We start from the raw sequence: 23,225 nt of genomic DNA, 5'->3' as shown, positions 1-23,225 counted from the left end.
ATGGTGAAGCATTCCACAAATTGGTGAGTGAAGGCTCATTGTCCTTTTTAGAAATACCACTTGAATTTAACTACAGAGAGTATGTTAGTAGTCACAACCAATTTACTTTAGATTCCTTTTTGCTAGGGAACTTTGTATTATGATGCAAATTATAGTGAGGTGTACTCTAGGGATTTCTTGCCTCTACTCTGCCCTTTGGATAATTTATAATTTGCATAACATCCAGGGGAAGATTTTGAAAGATTTGACGCAAGACATCTTGCTGTGCTGTGTCAAATGGAGACGGCAGGAATCCATCATATCTGCTAAAATATGGCGGATTCCTGCTCTCCCTCTGTGCTGGTGCACTGAGTGCAGGCTAGCACCAATGCCGGCACCCTTGCGCCATGGTGAAAGGGCGCCTGCTTTACAGGGAGGGTTGTTTTTGTTCAGGAAGGGGCACATTCTTGCAGAAAAAAATCATCTGGGGCATTTTCCTCTTTCTTTGTGTGCCTCAGAATGCAGCACACCCAGAAAGAGGAAATAACGAGGAGAAAAAAAGATTTCTCCCTGTTACACTGGGAAGGTGCAGCATTTTGACGCAGTCCCAGATTTACTAGTGTAAGTAAATCTGGGAATGTGCCAAAACCATGGGTGTATGGGTGGGAACACCCATGCTCCACCCATGGAACGCCTTCCTATCGCAGAGTACTGCAATGCTGTGACTTGCGCTGCCTTGCGTTACTCGAGGTTTACAATGTCCTGCAAAGCCATGGAAAGTGGCTCTGCGTGGCATAGTACATCTGATTTAATGGCTTGCGTTGCCTTGCATCACCTTGTGCGACGCAAGGGCAATGCAAGCCCATCATAAATCTGGCCCCCAGTGTTTGCCAATTAAACACTAGATGGAAGTTGAAGCTCAGCTCACCACCAAGTTGAGCTAATATTACTGCCAGAGAAGATTCTGTAGAAGTTGATCTCTTCATTCACCAATGCACATCCATGCACCTTAATGCACTTCCTTGTGTTATTTTGTGTACAGAGTAAAATGACCATAAGAAGATGACTAGGTTGGATATTGTGGGGAAAAAGATGGATGCTCTAAACATCATCCTACACATAAGTGAAGTTACCATTGCTTTCCATTGGCTCTTGGTCACTTTTAGACCTGTCAGCTTTAGGGTGGTCTTCTTCCAAACTTTTTGCCTTCACTCCTCTGATTTTGCTGAATTCATTTTTGCTGGCCTTGGGACTCTGCACACTTTACCACTGCTAACCAGTGCTAAAGTGTTAGTACTCTCTTCTTTAAACTTGGTGTAATTGACTTACACCCAATTGGTATTTGTAATTAGCTTATAAGTCCCTAATAAAGTGGTACAACAAGTACCCAGGGCCTGTCAATTAAATGCTACTAGTAGGTATGCAGCACTGATTGTGCCACCCACTGAAGTAGACTTTTAAAAACATCTCAGGCCTGCTATTGCAGCCTATGTGTGCAGTTTTAAACTGCCACTTTGAGCTAACAAAATAACCTTTTTGCAAGGTGTTGTATCTTAGCTATGGTGCTGTTCATGTCATCCACTGCTCCACCAGTGGAACCCTGTAGAGATGATGTAACATGGAACGTTGGTGTATGAAAACCACAGTTGGAGAAGGGCTGAGCTCCTTGCTGGCTGCTCCGGGTGGACTGTATTACTACAATTTATGGCGAAGAGTTGAACCAAAGAATCTGCGTCTGCTACCTCAGAGGCCTTCAATTTAAAGTCTGGAGTATCTGTGACCTACTCTCAAGCTAAAGCAACTCTTGTAACTACATCTGCGGTTACTCACCTACTGGCACACATCAACCCCACCAGTGACCTCTTCATCGGTCGCCCTTAATGCAAAAGTGCCAGTTCCAGTCTCTACGCAGCTCAAGTCTCTGCCTGCTGTTCCTACAGCGTATCAAAAGGTCTGTCCTTGCTACGCATGCAGCACCTCGACAAGCAAGGTAATTAGTGACTGCCTGAGTTTGTGTTCCCTGCGTGGAGTGAGGTGTTTCTGCTTGCAGCAAACCGTGTGAGGCTACTGGCTCTAATCTACAATGCCTGCCCATTCATTATATTCAACCCTTTTCATTTCGACTTCATGGACATTTGTGTTTTGGAAAGGACTTTCCTGCACTGTATCTTTATGGTTTTGAGTAGATGCTATGCACAGTGAGAATCACCTGCCTCTAGTGTTTCTTTGTGCCTACTCTGCCTGTCTACGTCGTGGAATTTATCTAGTGTGGTACATATGTGTTGTTGCTTTTCACGTCTTTCATTGTTGGTGCCACTTTGAGCCAATTTCTCTTCAGTGCTTTTTCAACCGCCACTCCGACTTTCAAAAGGCTGTGGCACGAGCTCTACACGGCGCGTGCTTCCTTACCTGCACCTTATGCTTCCACGGATCTTTGTGACGCTTCTCCATGCCCTTGTGTTTTGCTCGCTTCATGGGCTGGATCCACAGACGTGCCGTGAGCCACCTGGGGTACGTCTCAAAACGTGCCGCCATCTTTGGTTTGGCATTTCTCTCCCTTTCTAGCTTCCTGTAGACACGCTTTGCCAACCACGGTGTCTCCTACGTTTAAAGTCATTCACTTCTTGCAAAGCTTCGCCAGCGTCACCGAGCAGTGGCTGTAAATCATCGGATTGCCAATAAAGTTATTCATATTGAAAATTACCGATAATGCCGTTCTCTCACGTTCTACTTCCCCAACCACGCATTAATATCCTGATGGAGTCCAGTTACTACGCCGCGTTTCTGTGGCCAAATCATCTTGTTTTGAGTGAATGCTCTTTGTTGCAGCGTTGTGTTTCTTTCATCAAAACCTTTTCCGATTCTATTACGTGGGATCATCTTCGTAAGGAATGACTTACATTCTCAGGTACTGTTTTTAAGTCAGCAGTTTTCGGGATGAAGCCACATGAAATGGAACCTTCACAGAGATCACAGATTTATTTTGAGGGATAATTTTTCCCATTTCAAATTTTCCACAACATGTTACTGCCTGGGCAATAATAGTATTTTACTTGGACCTGTACTGCACGTTATTTATGCATGCTCATATGGTGGATGTTATCCTCAAATTGTATCTTTATTGACCTGATTTCTTTATGCTAGGGCTGAGTATTTAACGTTTTTGCCTCTACCTGAGTCTTTACCCTAATTATTCAGTTAATGGTGCACAATAATTTTAGTGTTGTACGGTGCACAATATATTTTACCTTCACACAGTGCACAATGTCTAAGTTTCAGGCCTGGGTTGCGTTTACATTTTACTCTACATAGGGTGTCTAAGGTTTTGTTTATGGGTCCTTTGCCCATTTGTTATAGTGCACAATGTTTTTACCTCTTCACGAGGGTTGTATTCATGCTACTCTAGTGCACAACATTGACCTCTCCACGAGGTATGTGTCTTTTGTTACTGTGCACATTGTTTTTACCTCTTCACGGGGTGTTTCACGTGGGTTATATTCCCGGTACTCTAGTGCACAACATTGACCTCTCCACGAGGTATGTGTCTTTTGTTACAGTGCACATTGTTTTTACCTCTTCACGGGGTGTTTCAAGAGGGTTGTATTCCCGCTACTCTTGAACACAACATTGATCTCTCTACGAGGTATGTCTCTTTTGTTTCAGTGCACACTTTTACCTCAAGTTTCACACGTTGCGATGCTGCTCTTCCACATTCTAAATCACACGAGGTGTTGCGCGGACTGTTGTTCTGCACATACATGCACATTTCTTGACCTCTCCACGAGGTGTGTTTTGGGGTTTTTCCCTTTTCCTTGTGCTTATCAATAGACCTCCAGTTGAGGTATATTTCACGGTCTTACACCTTAACTACTTAGTGCAATTTATAGATCTCTCTTGTGGTTGCCTCTGCACGTTCATATTGTTAACCACATGGGTGTATATTTTGGTTCTTGTCCATTAACTATAGTGCATAGGTTCACATTAGACTGGGCGTTTTTCTCTCAACTCTGTTTTCCTTTTCATTCTCAACACTGTAGCCCAGTAAATTTCTATTTTTTAACTCAAATGTTTATTATATTATGGAGAAGTATGAGTTATATAAGGTATTTCTCTTATTCTCTGTCATCTTTTTTCCTTCTGATGTGGGTTTCCCTCACACATACTTACCTGGCCAGTGGGTGTGCAGAGGGTAGTCATTGATGGTTTCTCTTTCTATTCATTATTATCTTTTCTCATTTATAGAAAGGAGGATGGGAAACAGGTTATGTTTATCTGTTTCTTTAAGTTTCTTGGTTGTTATCTTTCTCTCTTCCTCTGCCCTTTTACTCCCCGGTACTCTCCCCTCTATTTTGTTCTTCTAGCTTTTACATCTGATTCTTTATTTTTCTTTTCTGTTTTCCTTCTGGAAGAAAGGAGGATATGTTGTATCTTAGCTATGGTGCTGTTCATGTCATCCACTGCTCTACCAGTGGAACCCTGTAGAGATGATGTAACATGGAATGTTGGTGTATGAAAACCACAGTTGGAGAAGGGCTGAGCACCTTGCTGGCTGCTCCTGGTGGGACTGTATTACTGATCTTGTAACTAACCTGAATACATCTTCTTGAACCACACCTACCTGCTTGGACTCGATCACTACACAAGGTTCAAACCTTCCTTTATAAAACGTATGTCACCCCTAGGGTAGGCTCTAGACAGCCCGCAGGTCAAGGTGCAATGTATGTAGGACACTTCTTTTATAGTTTTACATGTCCCGGTAGTAAAAAACTCCTAAATTAACTTTGGATTACCTTATTATATTTATTAGGTGGTGACTTTAGTATGGAAGCAGGTAGGAATGTCATGTTAGGTGGCTGAGTAATTGCAATTTAAACCCCTCTTTAATTGTAAAGTCTGATTTTAAGTAGCAATTCTGAAAATGCTACTTTCAGAAAGTTTGCATTTTCTTGATCTACCCATTTGATGCCTGAAGCCTGTTCCTGGGTCACATGACTAGGCTAAGTTTGCATTTGGCCATTGTGTAGTCCTCCCAAAAAGCATTACAACAGAGAGTCCAGGTGCTGGCAGGATGGGCCATCCTGGCTTAATGGGGGTGGAACTGTCACCTATCACACTTACACTTCAAAGGCACTGGTCCAGCTCACACCCAAAGGACTTCACACCAGCCTATTGTGCTCCCAGACAGACTGAGACCTAGGAAGAACAGAAAGAAATCTCAGACAACTATGCAGGTGGAAACTCCAGAAGTTTCTCCCACTTCAAAGTGAGCACCAGGTATGAAAAGGGGACCCTCCAATCCACTCTTCAGTATGCTCTTGGACCTGTGGACACTGCAGAAGAAGAACACGCTGCTGCCATGCTGCTTGATGATTGCTCGACATGCTGAGAAGGAAGACTGGACTCACTTCCTTCATCCCATCATCCCCGAATGTGTGACACCAAGTGTCAGCTGACTGACCTCCTGTTCTAAGCTACAGGGACAGAACAAGTTTACTCCCGGCTTCTGCCCAGCTGACCTGCTGCCTAGACCTGCTGTCTTAACCTGAACTGGAACTGCCTGAGCACTGCTGTCCTCTGCAAAAGTGAGTCCCTGATCCCCATGAAGTGCCTCCACAGGCACTGGACACTTGGGTGGCATCATAGTGCACTGCTCTGACTTAAAACTGAAAGATCCTGATGTTTTGGGCTTTCATGACTGCGAACAGACCACTTCACACCAAGATATTGTCGCTTACGCCAAACACCAATGTGAAGCTCCGTTCAACCCGACTCTCCATGCTCCAGCAATGGCCAGCAATGACCCGTACTCATGTAACAGCGTCACCAGCAGTATCAGTCAATGCAAATCTCCAGCACCGACCATCTGCGACACCCAACAGGATATTTGCTCTACAGTCACAACCATCCAAGGCAATTGGCCTGCTCTTCACACTGTAAGGATGACCATTCGTGCCAGACCCCTGCTTCTCGCAGCAAACAGAACTTTTCAGGCTAGACTTTAGAAGGTAACTTGTCCAGCAGGACTAACCTGGTCCCTGTATTCCACCTATGCTCCATCGTGGTTGGCCTGAACTTGTGACTTTCACCCGGTCTCGCACAACGAGATAACTTCGAGTGTGGCATTTTGTTTTTAGGAGACATGCTTACCTTCATTCTTTGAAATTACAAATATCCGGTTCTACTGATTGGATTTTTGTTATTTTATTGTCAAATAATTTATTAAATTGTACACTATTGTTCTCAATTGGTGTGGGATTTGTTTGAGTTGTGTTTTTAAAATAATCACTGTTGTGGTGTTGCATAAATACTTTACACATTGCCTCTAAGTTAAGCCTGACTGCTTTTGTGCTAAGCTACCAGAAGTTCAAGCACAGGTTAATTTGATGACTTCTGTGATTCACCCCGACAAGGATTGTGGCTGTTGCTTGAGTAGGTTTCACCCCCCTCAAGTAACAACCCAATTTCTCACATTGGTGGCAGCTGTGGGATTCACTACTTGTGTTTGTGCAGTGCCATACAGTGATTTGTGTAACAGAAAAATCGACATCATGTCTGACCACTTTTTAAATTCTCCTTGATTGACTCCTTTTGTATTTTTCAAATTCACTTCCAGCCTGCCTGACTTTGTGCACCCGTGACCATACTTGCATGCATAGAGTTGGAGCTCAATAGCTGAAGAACTACACTGTGCTTGAGCTCCAATGATTCTGCAAGGACATGGGGCTTACAATGACTAAGTGCTTCAAGAAGCATGAGCTATATAAGGTCCTCAGGGCCAGGGGGATTCCATCCAGTTACAGGCTACCGGGGCGGAGGAAGAGGTGAATGTTGAGGAAAAGGAGGAGGTGGACATTGAGGATGAGCAGGAAGAGAAGATGGAGGGGGAAGGAGGCAATCTACTAATCATGACTCCAGAAGAGAGAGGAGGATCTGCTGGAATGAGTTCCCCTGCCACATCAAGAGCCAGCAGCAGTGTGTCAGCCCATACCCTGTTCCCAGAGGAGCTTGTGAACATGAAATCAGAGAGGGAGTTCAACATGCAGCTGTCTAAGTTAAAATTTGATGCATCCAAAGAGGAGACTGCTGCCAGAATGGCCCCTGAAGAAAGGAAATTGGTACTGGAATATGAGAGGGCAGCAGGTGAGGCTGCTGCCCAGAGGGACCTTTTGGAAATAGAATGGCCCATGAGCTAAGACTCAGAGAGCTGGGCATCAGGCCACACACGCAGAGTCCAGCAACAATAGCATACCTACCATGTCCACTGAAGACAAGAGGGTCTACATTCCCAAGCGTCAGGGTCTTAACTTTCTTGTGGGGCATGACATAGATAAGTGGTGTGAAGGCTATGAGGCTGCCCTGGACATGCATAGGGGCCCTGAAAAGAATTGGGGGATCAGTCTCTGGGGGCACATACCTAATGAAGGGAGGGATGCCCTTCTGACTTGAGGAAAGGAGGACAGAATGGGGTACACATCTCATGAAGGACACCAGTAGCATAAAATATGGTCTTACCTCAGCGAAGTATAGGCAGAAGTTTAGGGACAGCAAAAGGTTGCCCCTGCAGTCATGAGTGGATTTTGTGGATTACTTTTGCAGGGCACTGGATGGTTGTGTGAAGGGCAGTGATGTGAATGCTTACAAGGGGCTGTACAATATCTTTACGAGCGAGCACATGTTCAGCAGTTGTTTTCCAGAGCTGCGCCAACACCTAGTGGATAGTAAGCTCACTGATCCCAGGGAGCTTGCTAAGGAATCAGACCACTGGCTCAGCAGCAGGCTCAACGAGAAGGTATCTGGGGCAATCACCTAAAGGGTGCACAGGGCCTCCACCAGTAGGAGTTCTCCAAAGGCCCATAGAATAGTTCCTAAGAGAATAGTAATCAGTTCTGACCTAATCGGAGGAAGAAGGAGCTCTTTCACAAGCAGACAGAGAAGTTTGTCCACCAGTGTACCGAGTGATACAGTTATGGGCCCTCAGGGCCGACACAAAATGCCTCAAGAGGGCATAGTCCCCCACTGGTGGGCAGAGTCAGGAGTTGGCCAGTGTTGCACTTGGGGAGGAGGTGGTCCCAGTTAGAACTTGAGAGAGAACAGAGGTTACCTCAGTGTCCCTGGGGGATAAGAAGATGGTGCCTAAAACCCACATTCTGACATATAATTTTAAGTACAGCAGGGGATCACCATCAATGGGCAGAGGGTGGAAGCTGTTAGGAACACAGGAGCCAGAATAGCCGGGTTAAATGGGTGCCTGAGAAGGCTGCCCTGAAGCCTCTCTGGGAGACATGCCTGAGCTTACTTGATGACAAGTTGAGGATGGGGCCACAAAAGGGGGAATTCTGTGTGGTGCCGAATGAATGTACCACTCTAGAATGTTTGAAAGCTTGAGGCAGCAAGCTGAGGCCCAGGCAGCTGGTGTCACTTCTGGAGATCACCTCATCTATTGGGAGAATGACCTATTATTAGCAAGCCTAAGGCTCCTGCACCCATGGCAACCTGTGTGTTGATGGTCCTCCAGTGCTACAGGGCCTTCCTACGAGGACTGGCTCACGATATACTCCTGGCAGGACATCTGGGGCAGGACAAGACATTTGCAAGGCTTGTCACCCATGTTTATTGGCCTGGGTGAAGACGGCCTCAGATATATTCTGCAGGTAATGCCCCACCTGTGAATGGGAAAGCAGGAAAAATTATCCCTTGGTTCCCTTTCCTGTCATAGGTACCCCTTTGAAAGGGTGGGCATCAACATTGTGGTTCCACTGGACCCTAATCCCATCTTGGGCAACATGTTTATACTGGTTTTGGTGGACCATGCCACTAGACACACAGAGGCCATCCCTCTGTATTTTCACCTGCAGTGGCTAGGGCCTTGATGGAGAGTTTTATGGAGTAGTGTTCCCCAAAGAAGTTGTGTCTGACAAGGGCACCAACTTCATGTTAGCGTACATGAAGTCCATGTGGGATGAGTGTGGAGTAACCTACAAATTACTCATGCCCTATCACCTGCATACAAATGGGCTTGTGGAAAGATTTACCAAGACCCTTAAGGACATGATTATGGGCCTACATGAGCCCATAAGGTGGAATTGGGACATCCTCTAACCATGCCTGCTCTTAGCCTACAGGGGGTACCATAGAAGGGAGATCGGTTTAGCCCATTTGAGCTCATCTATGGCCACCCTGTTAGGGGACCTCTCAGCCTGAGTAAAGAGGGGTGGGAGAAAGCTCCCAAGAAGTCCCTCCAGATGTGATGTCATCAGCTATATGCTCGCTCTCAGAAACCAGATGCAGCGAATCTGGAAGAAGGCTGACGAGAAACGTGAGGCCAGCTAGGAGGTTAAGAAACTCTGGTGTGATCGTAAGGCCACACTGGCTGAGTTTCAACCTGGCCAAAAAGTGTGGGTTATGGAGTATGTGGAGCCCAGGGCCCTCCAAGAATGCTGGTTTGGGCACTACGAGGTGAAGGAGTGAACAGGGAAGGTCACTTACCAGGTGGAACTGAAGACACCTAGCAACTATTTACAGGTGATCAATATCAACAGCCTGAAACCACACTGTGGGAGGTCTGAGGACACTATGCTTCTGGTGACAGATGATGGGGAGGAAAGAAGATTGAATTGAACCTCTCTCTATTATCCTATCCTCTGAGGAGCAATATGGTTCAGTAGAGGGTGTCAACCTCTACACTACTGTTACTCCAGGACAGCTAAGGGACTGTCGGCAGTTGCTGGGACAGTTTGCCTCCCTGGTCTCCCTCACCTCCAGGCTTACACACCTTTGTATCCATAACATCACTACTGGACACAGTATGCCAGTGAAAAACAAAATTACAGGTTGTCAGACAAGGATGACGACTAGCATTTAGGAGTCAGTCTCCAAAATGCTTGCAGTGAGAGTGATTGAGCACTCCAGTAGTCCCTGGTCCAGCCCTGTGGTTTTGGTACCAAAAGCTGCCTACCCGGGCGATGCACCAGAACTCAGGTTCTTCAGGGATTACAGATGGCTCAATTCAGTCACCAAAACTGATGCTCCCTCCATCCCCTGAACCGATGAGCTCATCCACAATCTGGTAGCTGCCCAATTTCTGTGTACCTTTGACTTGAGGTCGGGATACCTGCACATTGCTCTGCCTGAGGGGGTCAAAAAGAGGTCTGCATTTTCTACTCCAGAGAGCCACTTCCAATATTAGATGATGCCGTTTGGATTGAAAAATGCCCCTGCCACCTTTCAGGCATTGGTTAACATGATTGTGGCAGAGATGGAGGCATTCAGTATCATCTACCTTGGTGGCAAAGCTGTCTATAGCTCTAGCTGGGAGGAACACCTGTTCCACATCAATGGGGTGCTTCAGGCTCTGCAACAGGCAGGTCTGATGATCAAGGGCAGCAAGTGCTAGATCAGGCATGGGTTGGTGGTGTATCTGGGACAATTGTTTGGTGGGGTAAGGTGCATCCCCTGCGTGCCATGATTGAGGCCATGCTGGTTTGAGAATCCATGAAAATTCAGACCGAGGTGAGGGCTTTCCTTGGTCCCCCCGGTTCCTATAGGACGTCTGTTAAGAGCAGTGGCAGCATTGTTGCCCCTATAACTGGGATGACTTCAAAAAAGCAGGCCAAGAAGGTGTCCTGGATGGAGGCCTACATGAAAGCCATTCACACCCTTAAGGAGGTCATGTGCACAGCACCTGTGCTCAAGGTCCCTGAATTTATTATGCAGACAGACGCTTCAGATCATGGTATAGGGGTTGTGCTAACACAGTTAAATGAGGAGGGCCAAGACCAACCAGTGTCCTTCATCGGAAGGAGTTTGCTTCCCTAGGAACAGAGGTGGGGTATTATTGAGAGGGAAACCTTTGCCTCTGTAGTCTGTATGCTACAGAAGCTGAGACCATCTCTGTTTAAGACTCACTAACAGGTTCAGACAGACCACAAACCCCTCAGATGGCTAATGCAGATGAGGAATGAGAATCCCATATTATTGGGCTGGTCCATCTTCCTACAGGGAATGAATTTGATAGTGGAACACTGCCCTGGGTTAGACCACGCCAGTGCTGATAGTCTGTTCAGATTCTTCAGCATTAGTGATAAAAACTCCCAGGAGGTAGGATGGTTCTCCTCACTTTCAGATGGGGGGGCATGTGTTAGACTGTCAGGAGATGGTTCACTAACAGCTACAGTATGTATGCTAAATAGAAAATACGTATTTGCTTGAGAATGATAGCAGCATTATGTTGATTGAGGGAGCAACCATTAGGAACAATGGGGTAATCCTGTATCCCTCGGAACCTGGGTGTTATTATTAAAGAGCTACAAGTGGTTCCGTCAGGCAGAGCAAAAAATTATGTTTTAGAACCAAACATTCCTTTGTAGACACAATAATTATCAAATACAATCATTCACAATAGTTAACAAAACTATATGCAACACACCCACGACAAATTACAATGAGTAAATATTTAATTGAAGTTTTTATCAAATGAGGTTCTTCACAAAAGTACCTTTGATCTGTCAAAATAACACAACAAACAATGACATCACAAAATAATTTAATGAGTGACTGATGTGACAATAGGTGAAACAAAGAACATTTCAAATTCAAACACAACAAGACAATAATATAAATTCTCTGTCCTTCTCTGGCCTTCCACTATAACGCGCAATGTCTATTTATTTCATGGTTATAGTGAACCTTGACATGAGCCTGTTTTACGTCGACGTTTCAACTCTGGAAATAATGTATGTGTAGATACATCAAAGTAGGGTCTTCCTCAGGACAAAACAGCCTAATGACAGTCCCAAAAGTCCAATAATCAAATGAAAAAAGTTTGCTCCTCCAGTCCCGGATGGAGCGTGCCAAAAGAAGAACTTTCCCTTTGGGCACTCATCCAATGAATAGTAAATTCAACAGGCCATCATAGAGGGACTTCTATGGGTAATGTTTTAGGAGGCACGGAAATGGCACCTTCCATGGCAACTATTGTGAATGATTGCATTTGATAATTATTGTGTCTACAAAGGAATGTTCGGTTCTAAAAGCTGTTTAAGATTGAGGGAGCAACAGCACTAACAGACTTGAAAAAGCTACTAATTTACCACAGAGGTTGTGATGTACACAGGGTGGGATTTCATCTCATACCTCACCATGCTGAACTTCTGGATGATGGGTGGGGTCCACCACTGACTCCCTTCAATGCTGGTGGTGACAGCGCCAGAGGGATGGAGCCTTAATGAGCTGTTAAAGTGATATCATCCATATAGTGCTAACTAATATATACCAATTTTAATAAAGCCATTGTGCCTCTGACATAACTAAAACATGTCATGTGACAGTACTACCAGATTGTAATATTCTGGCATGGACTTGCAGGATGAATAATCATCTAGGGACCCGTAACATTTCATTGATGCAAACATTTCATCAAATGCTTACCTTGTGGATATTTCCTTATTCGTTACCAGTTCATCATCAACCACAATCGTGTATGTCATTACATCATTGAGGTAAGTTACACATTAAAAAAAAGAGTAAACAGTTGATTGATTCTACATTTCATAGAGCACGCAAATACCTTAAGTCTATCCTAGTGCTAAGCACAGCTGAACACCACAGAGAAGCAAATGAGGAGAGGCGGTCACCATCTTGTGAAGAGCAAAGTCTTTAGGTATTTCCTGAATGTCATTAACTGATCAGAAGCTCTTTGCTAGGGAGGGAGTGGATTCTAATGGTGACTGGCTAAAACTGAGGAAGCTTGCCCTCATGGCCGAGCGCTCCAATATTTCAGGACAGCTAACCGGTGACAGTTATTGGATCTCAGCTGCTGAGTAGGAATAGTGACATATGCAATAGAAGACAAACAGCAGCAGCCACTTGTGCGCCCTAAGTTTGTTGTTCCTGTGCTCCAGCTATTGGATATTTGTGCCAAATTACTCATACTTACGGAAAAAGGCATAATCGTGTATTTTCAGTAATTTTGCAACAAAAGAGTAATACCAAATTCCTGAAATTCCTCGGATTACTCCAGCATAATTAAAATTTCGCCCAGGCTTAATGAAAACAAATAGGAACTAATACTTAAAGTGTTTTTTTTGTAAAAAACACACTGTTACAATTTGTTAAGATTTCAATTTGGAACAATCTAGGAAAGAGACACACGTGCAAGTCTGTCTGGATTGGGGTTAAAAGAACATAAAAGAACAGGAGGCACTGCAAACTGTGAACTACTGGCCATTGGCGGCTGGCTCACTTGCTGAGTGTTAAAAACAGATATTTCCGAGTCAGGGCCAGTACAGGGAGCACAGCATCTCCTGGTTACTATAAAAGTGTCATAAACTGGCAAGATGATGTCTGACAAATTTCCACTTATAAATATATATATGTATAACTATCTATCTCGCTCTCCCTCTATAAATATATCAGTTGCGACCGGAGCAGGTAAGAGCGGTGGGGCGTAAGGGGAAGTTGACAGATGACGGAATAGGGAAAATCATTTTTATTTAAAAGAAAACCACTTACCTTGCACTCTCTGCATCGCCGACTCAGCGATGCGGCTAGTGCAGACTAAGGGGTTTTATTTATTTTTAAAATGTATTTGCCCTATTCTATCGTCTGTCGACTTCCGCCCGCCCCATCGACCCACCGCCGCACTGATCTTTCCTGTACGGGCTGCGCCCAGAGACGTTTTAAGGTATGGGCAAAGTTGGCTCTGGCCTAGGGCCCCAGCCTTTCAGGGGGCCCCATGATAGAGCCAACTCTGTTCTGCAGGGGAGGCTTGTCCTAATGACCTTGAATAATTCTTAAACAGATTGTCTTAAATTCAGTTTTACTTAAATTTATTTTTAATGTGGGTGTTGTGTGAGAGTTTTTTTACAGACATTTTGCAGAGAACTGGTGTGTTTATGTTCCATGCAATATACCTAAAAACTTGTCTTTAAGATCAAAACCAGACCATGAGAAATGGGAGGGTGTTTCAGGGTGCAGTAATATTAGTGAGCTGCTGCTATGTCAAAATATCGAAAACACATCACTATCCCTGAACATCAGATATAAACACATTTAGAATCTGGATAAGTGTGCCTGTTTACTGAGTGACCTGGCCGACTAGGGCATGAAAGAGCTGAAATGAGATCAAATAAATTCAATGATGTTCTGAACAGGTGCCGCCAAATACCTTTGGCCCAGGGCCCCCAAAATACTTAAGATGTCCCTGGCTGTGCCTTATATGTATATACGTTATAGTTAGGATCAGATTTCACTTATACAAAACCAGAGAAATTCAGCAGTTATAGTTACCTAAGCTAACTATAACTTAAGCCCTCTCAATGCACTGCTTATGACCTCACATATTACATTACTCATGACATGGTTTATATAAGGGTTAAGTATATATAGTAAGCTACTACATTACATAAAGGATTATAGTTTGTGTGCTAGTAATGAGGGATACTATTTCTAATATATAGTATATGAGTGGCTGTGTGAAAGTGTGTATCCATATGTGAGTGAGAGTGGGTGTGTGGGTAAGTGAGTGGCTGTGTGACTAGCTGTATGGGTGAGTGAGTAGCTGTGTGTGCAGCTGTATTCATGAGTATGTGGAAGTGTGAGTGGTTGTATGGGTGGGTGAGTGAGTGGTTCTGTGAATGGCTGTATGGGTGTGTTAGTGTGTAAGTGTGAGTGGCTGTATGGGGGAATATGTGGGTGCATCAGTGGTGTATGGGTGAGTGAGTGAATATGTGAGAGGCATGTAAAGGTTAATGATTGGGTGTGTGAGTGGCTGTATAGGTGAGTTACTAGGTATATAATTGTTGTATGAATTAGTTAGTGGGTGTGTCTGAGTGTATGGGTAATGAGTGAATGTGAGAGTGCCTGTATGGGTGAGTGTGTGCTTGTGTCAGTGGTTGTATAGGTGAATGAATACATGTGTTAGCATCTATAGGAGTATGTGAGTGGCTGTGTGTGTAAATGTAAGGGTGAGTAGCTGTGTGAGTGACTGTATAGATCAGTGAGTAGGTGTGTGAGTAGCTGTATGAGTGACTGAATCAGTGTGTGAGTGGTTGTATGAGTGTGTGAGTGGGTGTGTAAGTATCTGTATGTCTAGATGACTGGATGTGTCAGTGGCTATATTGGTGAGTGAATGGATCCATGAGTGCTATATGGGTGAGTTAGTGGTTGTGTGTGTGACTATATGAGTGGCTCTGTGAGTGGCTCTATGGATCAGTGAGTGGGTCTTGTGATTACCTGTATGGGAGTGTGAGTGGGTGTGTGAGTGGTTGTCACTTGAGATGTCATGAGTGATGTCACTGACCATGTCATGAGTGATGTAATATATGAGGTCATAAGCAGTGCATTGCAGGGGTGTAAGTTATAGTTAGCCCAGGTAACTATAACTGCAACATTTCTCTGTTTTTGTGCAAGGGATATCTGAACCTATGGTTTTTTCAGTGAATTTTTAAGGTTTTAAAAAAATTCTATTTCCTAACTATAACATCCCTGTAACCTTTCATTTTTTAAGTACATTTCCAAGGTTTTTAATTTTTATTTCTTAAACTGTATCCTGTAACCTTTGAGAGTGAGTGTGTGACTGAGTGCATGAGTGTCTTGGTGGGTGTGTGAGTAAGTGTGTGAGTGTCTCAACAGGTGTGTGTGTGTGTGTGTGAGAGTGTGTGTGTGTGTGTGAGAGTGTGGGTGTGTGTGAGAGTGTGTGTGTGAGAGTGTGTGTGTGTGTGTGAGAGTGTGTGTGTGTGTGAGAGTGTGTGTGTGTGTGAGAGTGTGCGTGAGTGGGTGTGTGAGTGTTTATATGGGTCTGGGTTTGGCTGCATAAGTGTCTTACTGGGTGTGTGAGTGTATGCATTAATGTCTGGGTCTGTGAGTAGGTGTGTGGCCCTCTAAGTGGGTCAGTGAGTGGGTGTGTGAGTGTATTAGTGGGTTTGTGAGTGGGTGTGTCAGTGTCCAAATATGTCTCTGATTGGAAGCATGCCCATCTGAGTGGGTCTGTGAGGGGGTACATCACTGTTTCAGTGGGTCTGTGACTGGGTGCGTGAGTGTCTGTGTAGGTTTGTGAGTGGCTGCATGAGTGTCTGAGTGTGTCTGTGAGTGGGTGCATAAGTGTCTGAATGGTTTTGAGAGGGGTTGCATGAGTCTCTGAGAGGGCCTGTGAGTGTGTGCATATGGCCAAATGGGGGAAGGGAACTGTATGGTTCTGGGAGTGGCTGGACCCTATCCCCGGAGCCCTGATGAATGTAAATGAGGGAGGGGGCCACATGGCCCAGGGCCTTGCCATTAACAAATGGAGGAGGGGGTTCTCACGGCCCCCGAGTCGATTTTTACTATGGGGTCCCCATCACCCAGGGCCTGTTTTTTAATGTTATTCATTTTTATTAGAGGCCCACCCGGGCCAATTTCTGATCCAGGGATGCCATCCCTGTCTGGCCAGTAACAAATGGGGAGGGGGGCCACGCTGCACCCCTCCCTGGGCTGATTTTGGCCCCGGGGACCCCATCCCCCAGAGCCTGGCCATTTGTCTTTGGTGCCCCCAGGGTTTCCAGTGTGCTACGCGCCCACAGGGGAAAGCCTCAAGGCCCCCAGAGTCCCTGCTATCTCCCTACCTCCTGCAGGAGCCAGTATTGCTTTCATACACAGAGAGCTGCTAAACATGCAGACCAGTGTGTATAAAAGCAATCCTTTCATCTGTTTCGCTGCTCGCTTGAGAGCAGGCAGGAAAACAGGTGAAAGCTCCACTTCCAGTAAGTGAGAGCATTTCTCTGCTCTCACTTGCTGGAAATCAAGTGTTTGCTGTGACTTGGCAGAGCAGAGGAACTCATGGCAGGCCTCTTACTGGTGTGATGTGCTTCTCTCTTGTCTTCCCTCAGCCCTCAATCCTATGTCCCTCTTTCCCTATTTCCACACTGATCCAGGAGATTAGGTTATCTTTCCTCCTCATGGGAAGTCCTAAAGGGGAGATTGGTGTATTATCATCCAGAGCCTGGCTCTCCTTCATGGGAACAGATGCATTTCTGGCACAATTATCCTATATGAAGAGTGGCTGATAGGGATGTTACCTAGAGATCAATCATGGTGGCTGCCTAATTTGAGGCTCATCTATCTTGCCAAGCGCCTATGACTACTTAATATGGTGTTTGAGGTGCCTGAATGAAATTTTCTTAACCCTGAAGTGATGGGTTGATGCCTCATGGAAAGCCGAGGGGTGATATTGACTGCAGGGAGATCTTGCACACTATGTTATCCTCCTAATATGGAAAGGCTATGCAGCATTTAAAATGGAAGCCTGTTCTGTTATGATGACTGCTTAGTAGTTCAGGTCCCTGGCAGAAGTGGAGGAACCATGCCAGTGGAGTGAAGTGGAGGTCTGGACCTGAAGAAGGGCCTGGCAAAAGAGCTAGCATCCCTGATACCTGTGGCCCTGCAGGTACTCACTTCAGTCTTCTTGCTGTTGGGGCTGGTAAACACAGCAGACATTGGAAGATAAAGTACGGATGCCTTTTGTGCAGCTTACTGTCAGACAAGAAAATAAGACTGGAACTGACATTGACAAATCAACCAGACTGGCTGTGGTGTTTAAGTAGGGTCTGGCCACATCATCAGGGAGTGACTGGGATCTGATGGGACAGTAGAGAATGAGAATGTGTCTGTTGCTGCGAGTAGACTGAAGCTGATCACACATAACCTTCCCTGGGCCTTGGAATCAGCTCCAAGGGAGTCTGGAGAGATGACAGGCTGGAAAGTGGGAGAGCCTAAGAGCCAGAAAATGTACAAGGGTGCTGTGTTGAAAATTGACAACAATACCATGGTTCAATGCACATGGTCGGGCTGAAGGTGGCTTGTCAATGGAGAGCAGCAGTTTGGCTCTCTGATATGCCACAGTAGTCTTTTGTGAGATGTACCCTATAAACGTTGTTGACAGTTGAGGGGACAGTGTTCCCATCTATCTCCTATATTGTTTGGACTTGTGAACAAAGCTAAAAAGCTGGTAAATGTTGACTGACACATACATTAAGCATACATTAAGCCATGGTGGGGCTGTTTGTGATGTGTTGGAAAAGAGGGAACCCCTTTGTCACGTTCTACCCAGCCCTGGATCATGCGAAATAATCCGACCACACATGGAGGTCAGTATTACACGTCTCTCTGCATGCCATAGTACATCATGAATTCTCTTAACCATGCCACATCACTAATCTACGGTGTCTCTCAGGGAGCAGAGGGGTCCTGTTATCTCCAACACATAGACTACTAAATCGCCCCCTTGTGAAATAAAAAATAGAAAGATTACATATATACGTAATAACTCCTCAATGAGCTGTCGAGGTGCTCAAGTCAAGGCATCCATGGCAGGCATAGGTGATACAGACACAGGTGCTATCTTGGCGCTCTCCTGACTCCCAGATGGAAGTATCTCACGCTAAACATCTAGGGACAGATTTACAAGCCCCTTGCGCCACTTTTGCGTCACTTTTCCCATGTTAAAAGTGACGCAGAAGTGGCGCAAGGGGCTTGTAAATCTGCCCCCTGGTGTTGATGTACCCCAAGGTAGATGTTTAAAATAAGAAAAGTCTCTTGTGATGGACTTTCTAGGATGAAAAGCAATCACCATGTGTCCTTTACTAGTTGCAACCCTAAGTGGTTCAGCATCAAAAGGAGCATCAGTCTAGTGTTTACGTTTCTGCCTGACAATGACTTTGTCTCTGCTTTTGAACACAATGCTTTGAGCACAGTGGTGTCTATCCACATACGTCTTTATTTTGCGTCTATGAGATGAGTGAGATTTTGCAAAGTTTATCAATGTCAATAGATCTTTTGGTGGTCCATTGCTGCATTTATGTTCCCATGGCTCTCCCAAACATTAAGGTGGAAGGGCTCTCACCAGTGGAAGAATGGGGTGTTGACGGGTAGGCACGAAGAGTAGACTGAAGAAGTGATTTTAGTTCAAGCCTCTCCAGTGTAGCATGCTGAACAGTCTTCTTGAAGGATCTCATAAATTGCTCGATGACACCATTCACCTGTGGCCAGAGAGGTGTGCTTTACTGATGCTTGAAATTTAGATAAGTGAGAAAATCTTTAAATTCTCGACTATTAAAAGGTAGGCCATTTTCAAAACCAAAAGAACACCCCATGTTGCAAAACTATTGTCTAATCTGTCATGAGTAGTTGACGACAGATCTTCCACAAGTGGAAAACAGGAGTATACCTCAACAGCTACTAGAAGATGATGTCCATTGTCAATGAGTCTAAAGAAGTCAATTGCAATCTTGTCCCAAGCATGCTTTGGGAAATCAGAGGTGCTCAATGGTTTATTTTGGATGACAAGCAGTTGCACAAATGACATGCCCTTAATTCCTTTTGAACTCTTTCACCAAGACAAGGAAACCACACCCGGTTCCTTAGAGCTCATTTAGTATGAAAAACTCCACGATGTCCCTCGTGTGCCAGTTCCATTACTTATTGTCTCACACTCTCAGGTATGACAATTCTTAAACTTTGTAATTTAATGCCTTCTTGGGTAACTGAAAGCTGTTCCCGCACATTTTTGAATTTTTGCTATTCAATGTCATCATGAAGAGGTCGAATATATTTTCTCCAGGATTGATGTGTAATAATGTTTTTCAGTATTAGCAAATCTCTTTTGGTGCTCATGGTAGCAATGATTTGCTCCACTGATATGGCAACAAGGGTACTGGACTTCTCAATGAAGCTAACATAAGCATCAGTCACTTTGGAAGGAGTACCGTGACACAGTATTGGCACATGGGAGAAGTAATCAGCAGGGTTTATGTCTTTTCTTGGACGATGCACAATTGTATAATCATACTCCTGCAGTCCCAAACCTCACATCTCAAGGTGAGTGGACATCTTGGCTTTAGGATTGCGGAAAATGGTGAGTAATGCTTGATGGTCAGTGACAACGGTGAAATGCTCGCCATACAGGAACACAAGAAAATTCTCACATGCCCACACAACAGCGAGACTTTCTTTTTCAGGCTGTGAATAGGCACGTTCGGTCAGCGAACAACTCCAGCTAGAATGAGCCACAATGTGTCTTGGTGCGTTTGGATGTCCATTGTGCTTGGCGAGTATGGCACCTATCCGACTGGGATGGCATCAACAACAATCTCCATTTGTAATTTCAGATCAAAGAATGCCATTTCAGTGGCATTGTGATTCGCATGTTTGATTTTCTTTAAGATTTGTTCACATTCTCGTGACCATTGAAATGGAACAATTTGTTTTGTTAAGTCTCTCTATGGGGCACTTACAGTGACAAGCCCACAAATATACATTGAACAGTAACTGGCCAAGAAAGGATTGCAGCATAGTTACATCTTGTGGGGGAGAATTGGATGGCAATACTTCTACTTTATTTGGATCTGCGGTCATTTCCCCATCAGAAAAGATATGACTGAGGAATCTGAGTTTTGTTTTATGAAACTCACACTTTTCTGCATTTAGGGTGAGACCTGCATCAGCAAGTATATGACACACTTGTGTAAGAGCTTTATCATGTTCCTTTTTGGTGGTTCTAAAAACCAGTATGTCATCACTGTGATAGAAAGCATGTGTGACTGGCTGTATTATGTGACAAATCCAGGACAAATGACATCCTGAAAGACTTCTGCAGCTGATGATACTCTGAAACTTAGTCTTTTATCTCTAAATAGACCAACATAAGTCGAAAAGGTAGTAATGTACCTGCAATTGCCTTCCAGTTCGAGTTGGTGATACCTTTTGTTCAAATCGAGACGGGAAAAGACTTTCGCTCCATTCAACTGTGTGATCATGTCAGCAATGTGCGGACCTGGATGCCATTCTCTTTCAATCACCTTGTTAGCTTGGTGCATATCATTGCAGATGCACACAGCTTTTCCACTATCCTTTTTCGGCACTACTACTAGGGGTGACACCAATGGCGTCGGGCCAGTGGATCACTCAATGTTGTCATGCTTTAATAGTGTCTCAAACTTATTTGATGATGCAGGTGAGCAACAGGACGGATGTCCTCATTAATGTGAAGTCGCACTTTCATGGTCTTAATTTTACCTAGTCCATGAAACAAGGATGGAAATTGACTCACTATCTCATGCTAGGCATTGAAGTTGTAGTTTACAGAATTCAGCCCCATGTCCGCAGCAGTACTGAAACTGAGTAAACACACACTCAATGAAATGCCTTGCAGGACATGCATTGGTGCTTGTACGTCCGTCTTTTTAAGCTTCACAGTTGCTGCAAATGAACTGTGACTTTGCAGTGGTGTTCAAAGAAGCCCACTTATACACTATGGTTTTTGATAGGGTTATATGGGGCACTGGAGACAGTTCATTGTAGTTCTCCACTGGCATGGTGTTTATCGATGCTCCACAGTGTCCAAATAAATTTCATGCTTTCACTTGTCGATCTCACTTAGACGACATTCTTCCTTGCAAAAAGCCAATTGTACGTGTGCACTTTGTCCAGTGGCCGACATTGATATTGCACACCCATTTTCCTCACTGTTGCTTGACAATGACAAACATTTAGACCAGGAATTTGAAGACAATCAATGTTTTCAGTTTCTATTTGCCTCAAGTGATTTTGCCGCTTGGCCTTGTGGGTGTTGATGAAACGTCTCTGGAGCCTTGTGGCATCTACTTTGTTTTCTCCTCTCGACTCACTTGATCTTTCCATTGTTTTGCAGTCATTACAAAATTGTTCTCTTTCCTGCAGCCTCTGCATACCTGTCCAATGGCGGGACATTTGCCTTCATGTGGAAAGGAAAATCTGCATCAAAAACACAATTTCTTTTTCTTTGGAGACATTATTTTGTGGCCTTCTACCCTGGGTTTCGGCTTACTTTTCACACTCACCGTTTATTCGTTTTGGGCACTTCTGGCCTCCATATTAGTGGCTTGTCTGTCAGCCCATTCTTCTGCTCTAGCATCCATGAGTACTTCCTCCAAGCTGAGTGTCTTTTTCAGCATTCGCCGTCTAAAGGAATCGGAGAGACAACTATTTATTACTCTGGGACGCATGGCCTCTTCATAATTGAACTCATTGAACTTACAATGCTTGATGAGCGAATCAAGTCATTCTACAAACTCATCCATTGTTTCACCAGCTTTCTGCCTTTCTTGGTTGAAAATGTATCTTTCATAATCGACATTTGCATTGGATTGAACTTGGTGTTTAACGGCTCTTGGATTTGATGGTATGTCACTTCATTGCCACGTGGTATTTTCTTTATCACTTCTTTTACTTCTTCACCTGCCAAAATCTTTAAATATTGAATGATCTTTTTATGATTTGCTTCTTCCAGCACATCAATGAAATAATCGAATGTTTTGATCAAGGCAGTCTATATGTCACACAATTTTGTTTATAGTATAGAAAGGAGATGGTAGTTTCAAGAAGGTGGCAGCGCCATATTTGTTGCTCTTTACAGCAGCCATTGGGAAAGAAAAATATCACTATTCCAACCGGCCTTTCAATCAGTGCAATGGGATCCATCAGCCGCGTAAGCACAACTCCTATGCTTCTGCTATCGGTTGCAGTGCCTGGTGCTGAATTTGAATGGCTCTCTTCACTCCAGTTCTAGTAAGTATAATCCTATTCTCTGTCTCTGGTTATCGCCATCCCTCACGTTTCACTTCATATATCTGCTTCTACTTACAGAGTTCTCTTGCACCTGGCTGTTACGACTCGTTGCAATTTCTGTACTTTGTTGTCGGCGCCTTTAGCAGTCTCGTATTGTGTGACTGATGGGTCTGTGTTAGGTTGAGACACAGTACCTCAGCCTGGTCAGCAGATTTCAGACCGACGAAGAACGAGTTTCTCTATAAGGCCTTCTCCTTCTTCGGAAGCCTGGCACTGGCTGGAGTTGCACTTTGACAGCACATCCTGGAACCGTTGATTTTTACCATCTTTTTTTTTACTTTGACTGTGGCACACTTGGCATGCAAAATCAGTTTTCTGAACCACAGGAAACTCCCTGGGAGAACACTCTTGGTTCTTCAGGTTGGGGGGTTTATGTGATCCCCTATCTCATCGCCATTGTCGCATCCTCCGCAGCCCGGGAGCATGCAAAATAATCATGCCAAGCACAGAGCTCAGTATTACAAGTCTTTAATCATCAGAGTTTACCCATTAATTGCCTTACCACATCATGGATTTTCTTAACTACATCCTATCACTTAAGTCACTAAATTACGGAGTCTGTCATGGACCAGAGGGGTCCTGCTATCTCCAACATATACTGCTAGCAAAAC

This window comes from Triturus cristatus, chromosome 12, assembly GCF_964204655.1.
Source record: "Triturus cristatus chromosome 12, aTriCri1.1, whole genome shotgun sequence".
Lineage (NCBI taxonomy): Eukaryota > Metazoa > Chordata > Amphibia > Caudata > Salamandridae > Triturus > Triturus cristatus.
Note: the sequence above shows the minus strand (reverse complement) of the source record.